Here is a 6055-nt window from a genome sequence, read left to right on the forward strand (position 1 = left end):
CCTCCATTAGGGGTGTGTGGCCTAACATGCAAAGGAGTTCCTGCTCCAAAAAAAGGCCCTGGGTTTTGACAACAAACAAGGTCAACAGAATAAGAAGCAAAAGGTGGGTGTGGCTGGATGAGCACACTTCTGGTAACCTGGGGGTGCGGCCTAATGTGCTAATGAGCTGTGCTGTCAGGGGTGTGGCCTAATATGCTAATAGGTTTCTGCTGTTGGGTGTGGCCTAATATGCTAATCAGTTCCTGCTGGGCGTGGCCAACTCCGGAGCCCTGGTCTCTAGAGGGTAGAGTCTGAGGAAGGAAAAGACCTTGACAGAGTACAAGGGCATAGAGGCCTCCCTCCGAAGCAGCCGTTGTCTCCAGGGGAACTGCTCCCTGTTGTCTGGAGATCAGGTGGAATGCCGGGAGAACTCCAGGTCCTTTCTGGAGACTGGCAACCCCTTGCATAAGCTTTCTGAGCATACCCATAGGAACAAAAATAAATGTGGAGAGCTTTTTTTTTATTATGAAAAAGAGAATAGGTATTTGACTGTGTATATGACAACAGCTGCAAGAATCTTATATGCCAAATATTGGGAAAGTATGGCGATACCAACGAAACAGGAGTTTGTGAATAAACTTTTTGAAACAGCAGAAAATGATAAACTGACTTTAGAAATGAGACTAAGCAAAGAGTGGACATTTCAAAAAACATGGGAAAAGTTTTATGATTGGTATCATGTAAATGAAATTGAGCCAACTTCAGAAGACAGCGGAAGACAGGAGGGCCTGGCGGGAGCTGGTCCATGGGGTCGCGGAGAGTCGGACTCGACTGTGCGACTGAACAACAACAAGAACATCATGTAAATATAACAGAAGATTAGGCCATTATAGCACATTGGACTTGAGAACGTAGAAGACAGAAGAATGGAAAGCGTCTGATAGAGCATTTTTATTAATTAAGTAATTGGATATAAGCATACAATGTAACTGTACTCTTGGTATATATGTTATGTGTAGTAGAGTGTCAGTTTGTAGTGTGTAGATTTGTTTGTTGTAGATTATAAAAGAAAAATTAATAAAAGTGTACCTATGGGTACTTTAAAAAAAATGTGGAGAGCTAATTTTATATGCCCATTTGCAAATTCTGCCCTGCTTCTGCACTCAGGACAAATGCAATGAATCCATGCGCATGGACGTCAAGCCCTGGGGTCATAGGTGTAGGCTTGCCTCCGACAGCAACCATACCTTTTGCCTTGGCTGCTGAGTCTGGGGTATGAGTGCACCAAGCTGCCTTATACTAAATCGGGCCCTTGATCCGTCAAGGTCAGTATTGTCTGCTCAGACCAGCAGCGGTTTTCCGAATCTTCCACGTCACCTACGACCTGGTTCTTTGAACTGGAGATGCTTGGGATTGAACCTGGGACCCTCTGCGTGCCATGGCCCCTACCCTCTGATCAACGGAGACAAACAAGGCTATTTGTGAGTTCACTGCAGCAACTCGGTGAGGCTCTGGGCAAGGAAGGGGGCTTCCCCCAGGGAATATTCTACAATTTCCCCCTCCCGTCGACCATAGTTCCTGTGCAAACGTCTGGCCGTGTACCTTTCAGTGCCCTGCGTGGGCGAGGACTGGCACGGCCGTGGGTCATGGGAACTCTGTCAGAGTTTCCTGCCAGCTTTTAAATTTAGTTCTGACCCGCTAAATTTAGACTGTGATGCTCGATGGCCAGAAGTCGAGGCAATTGAAGGAGATCGAGCGCGGAGGGATGTAGAAAAACCTGAGATGAACTCTTGGGGTGACGATGCAGATCTGGAGAGTCCCAAGGTTTTGTCCCCTGATCTGGGGATCTGCGATCTTCCTCTGCCCTTGGGGTGGTTTTGAATCATTCTTCCTTGCTGTTCAGCCTGAAAATCCCCATTTTGATTTTGCTCGTGCCCAAAACAGACATGGTTAAGAACATAAGAAGAGAGCCTGGCTGGATCCGACCAGCGGTCCATCTAGTCCAGCATCCTGTCTCACACAGTATCCAGACGGTCATCTTTATCTCTTCATCATTTCTGGGGTTTTTTCATGCTGAGTTTTTCCTGTAAAAGGTATGCTTTTTTCCACCCTGATTTGGGCACCCATAAATCGACTAGTGACATGCATTGCATGTATTAAAGCCGGATACAGTGCATGTGTTATATTTTTTAAAAAGTACAAACCAGTCTACAAAACCAGAAAAAATAACTCTCGAAAGAAATGAAATTGGGAACAGTTATTCACGTCTGTGTTGTGATTTAGTTGACATAATGGCCCTCTCTTTTTTATATGGGTTTCAAGTGATTTTATTTTGCTGTTGGCCTTTCATACTTTATTTGTATTGAATGTTCTACTGTGTGGTTTGCATTGAGTGGAAGTGTAAGAACATAAGAACATAAGAGAAGACAATGTTGGATCAGGCCAATGGCCCATCTAGTCCAACACTCTGTCACACAGTGGCCAAAAATACCAGGTGCCATCAGGAGGTCCAGCAGTGGGGCCAGGAGGACACTGGAAGCCCTCCCACTGTTGCCCCCCCTCCAAGCACCAAGAATACAGAGCATCCCTTGCCCCAACCTGAGAGTTCCTATCTAGACCTTGTGGCTAGTAGCCGCTGATGGACCTCTGCTCCATATAAGAACATAAGAGAAGCCAATGCTGGATCAGGCCAATGGCCCATCTAGTCCAACACTCTGTCACACAGTGGCCAGAAATACCAGGTGCCATCAGGAGGTCCAGCAGTGGGGCCAGGACACTAGAAGCCCTCCCACTGTTGCCCCCCCCAAGCATAAAGAATACAGAGCATCACCTGCCCCTGTACCTATCTATACCTTGTGGCTAATAGCCACCGATGGACCTCTGCTCCATATGCTTATCCAATTCCCTCTTGAAGCTGTCCATGCTTGTAGCCGCCACCACCTCCTGTGGCAGTGAATTCCATGTGGTAATCACTCTTTGGGTGAAGAAGTGCTTCCTTTTACCTGTTCTAACCCGACTGCTCAGCAATTTCATGGAGTGCCCACGAGTTCTTGTATTGTGAGGAAGGGAGAAAAGGACTTCTTTATCGACATGCTCTATCCCACGCATCTATATATCTAATAGTCAAGGTGCCCCCTGCGTGCGGATATCTAAATCTGCACATCAGGGGCACTTGGGGGGCAGGGAGATTTTCCTGCACTTGGGGCAATCCCCAGATGTGTACAAAAATCTAAAAACTGTAAAAAAATATAGGGGGGATATTTAAATCCCCCAAAATGTAGGAAAGCATTCATTGCACATGCGCAGTGAACGCACGGGGACCGGTGCGTCGCAGCCATTGTGGGGGGGGGGCTTGGCGGGCCTGCATCTGCGTGGACCTTGCTGTCACTGCTGGGGGGGGAGGTTTGTCAGTATTTAAATCCCCCCAAAAGTGTGTAGTCAGGCTGCGGCTTGGCGCTACAGAAGAGCAGGTGGTCGCGGAGCCTCCCGCTGCTGCCCCAGTGCCCGCTCGCTGGCTGGGTTGGAGTCCCTGTGCCCGCCCATCGTGCCACAGCTCTCCCCCTTGGCTCCGCAGTTGCCTTCTCTGCGCCTGGCACCACCCCCCTGATCTCCCGGCGGTCCGCCTTGCCGGCTCCCTAACACCGGAGCACTTCTACCCTTGCACGGCAGCCCAACTTCATGTCTGCACGCCTCTCCTGCTTCCTCAGCCCTGAAGAGGCCCCCCCTGCGAGTATCGCGGGTCCCTCTTCTTGTAATCTTATAAACCTCAGTCATGTCACCCCTCAGCCATCATTTCTCCAAGCTAAAGAGCCCCAAGCGCTTTAACCTTTTTTCATAGGGAAAGTGTTCCAACCCTTTTATCATTCTAGTTGCCCTTTTCTGCACTTTTCCCAATGTTATAATATCCTTTTAGAGATGTGGTGACCAGAACTGTACACAGTACTCCAAATGAGGATGTACCATCGATTTATACAGAGGCATTATGATAGTGTAGAATGTGGTTTAGAGGGTCAGGCTAGGGCCTAGAAGACCGAGGTTCAAATTCTGCTTGGCTGCAGAGCTCACTTGGCCAGTCATTTGCTCCCTGTCACATAGGGTTGCCAACCTCCAGGTGGCCTCTGGAGATCTTCCGTTATTGCAATTGATCTCCAGACGACCAAAATCAGGTCCCCTGGAGAAAACAGCTGCTTTGGAGTCTGTGGCATTATACCCTGCTGAGGTCCCTCCCCTCCCCAAACCCCGCCCTCTGTAGGCTCCACCCCCAAAATCTCCCAAATATTTCCCAACCTGGAGCTGGCAACCATACTGCCACAGCTACCTCACAAGGTTGTTGCTATGAGGACAAAATGGAGAAGGAGAAGAAGAAGAAGAAGAAGAGTTGCTTTCTATACCCAGCTCTTTACTACCTGAAGGAGTCTTGGAGCGGCTTATAGTCTCCTTTCCCCTCCTTTCCCCACAACAGACACCCTGTGAGGCAGGTGGAGCTGAGAGAGCTCTGAGAGAACTGTGACTGACCCAAGGTCACCCAGCTGGCTTCACGTGGAGGAGGAGTGGAGAATCAACCCCGGTTCCCCAGATCAGAGCCTGCCGCTCTCAGCTGCTACACCAAGCTGGCTGTGTTGGAGGAGAGATTGACTTCTTTTGTGAAACGTTAGACATTTTTAATGGAGAAGGCGCTACACAAGCGTCTCAGTGAAGCAAAAGGCAGATAAATCGGGCTGCCAGCATTCATGTGTTAGCTAGAGGTCTGCTGGGGTTCCAGCTGAAATCCAGGTGACGGAGATCAGTTCCCCCTGGAGAAAATGGTCACTTTGGAAGGTGGGCTCTATGGCGTTGAATCCCGTTGGAAGCCCCTCCCCTCCCCAAACCCCACCCTCCTCAGGCTCCACCCCCAAAACCTAGTAAGGTAAAGGTAAAGGTTCCCTTGCTCGAAAGCCAGTCGAATCCAACTATAGGGTTGCGGTGCTCATCTCCGTTTCAAAGCCGAAGAGCCAGCGCTGTCCGAAGACGTTTCCGTGGTCATGTGGCCGGCATGACTAAACACCAAGGCGCACGGAACGCTGTTCCCTTCCCATCGAAGTGGTACCTATTTATCTACTTGCAATTTCTTGCTTTCGAACAGCTAGGTAGGCAGGAGCTGGAACTAGAGATGGGAGCTCACCCCGTCTTGCGGCACCCGGGTCTTGAACTGCTGAACTACTGACTTTCCACAGCCTGCAGTTCAGCGTCTTAACCACTTGAGCCACCGCAGCTCCTCAAAACCTAGTAGGGGCCCAAATAAAGCCTCATAAAATGTACAAAGTTACAAATACATCACAAAAGAGAACAGTGTGTGACGCGACGCGTTCCGGCTCACAAGAGCCTTCTTCAGAGGTCAAATAGTGCAAAATGTAGCAAGCAACAGAGTCCCTGTAGCACATGTAAGGCAATTAACAATCAATAGAAAATAAATAAATAAAACAGGACCAAAATTGGAAGGTTCCAATATGGAATTGAATGGCACACCAAAAAGTTTCTATTTGGGGCCACAAGTATATCTGGCCTTGTGTCAGAAGTTGCTGTATGAACTGGAAATATTATGTATTATATTAAATATTATGAGCCGCCTCGGCGGGAGGCCAGGGTAAAAATCCAATTAATTAATTAATTGATTGATTGATTAATTAAATAAATAAATAAAATGTACCTTCCAGTTTAGGTCCTAAGAGTGCAAATAGAATTGCCTTGTCAGGGACAATGTGCCATCATGTGTTACATGTGCCTTACATGTGTTACCTCCTGCCAACCTAGCAGTTCGAAAGCAAGAAATTGCAAGTAGATAAATAGGGACCACTTCGGTGGGAAGGTAACAGCGTTCCGTGCACCTTGGTGTTTAGTCATGCCGGCCACATGACCACGGAAACGTCTTCGGACAGCGCTGGCTCTTCGGCTTTGAAACGGAGATGAGCACCGCAACCCTAGAGTCGGATTCGACTGGCTTTCGAGCAAGGGAACCTTTACCTTTACCTTTACATGTGTTACAGGGACTCTGTTGCTTGTTATATTTTGCACTATTTGACCTCTGAAGAAAGCTTTT

Source organism: Gekko japonicus, unplaced genomic scaffold (assembly GCF_001447785.1).
Source record: "Gekko japonicus isolate JY-2015 unplaced genomic scaffold, Gekko_japonicus_V1.1 scaffold1940, whole genome shotgun sequence".
Classification (NCBI taxonomy): domain Eukaryota; kingdom Metazoa; phylum Chordata; class Lepidosauria; order Squamata; family Gekkonidae; genus Gekko; species Gekko japonicus.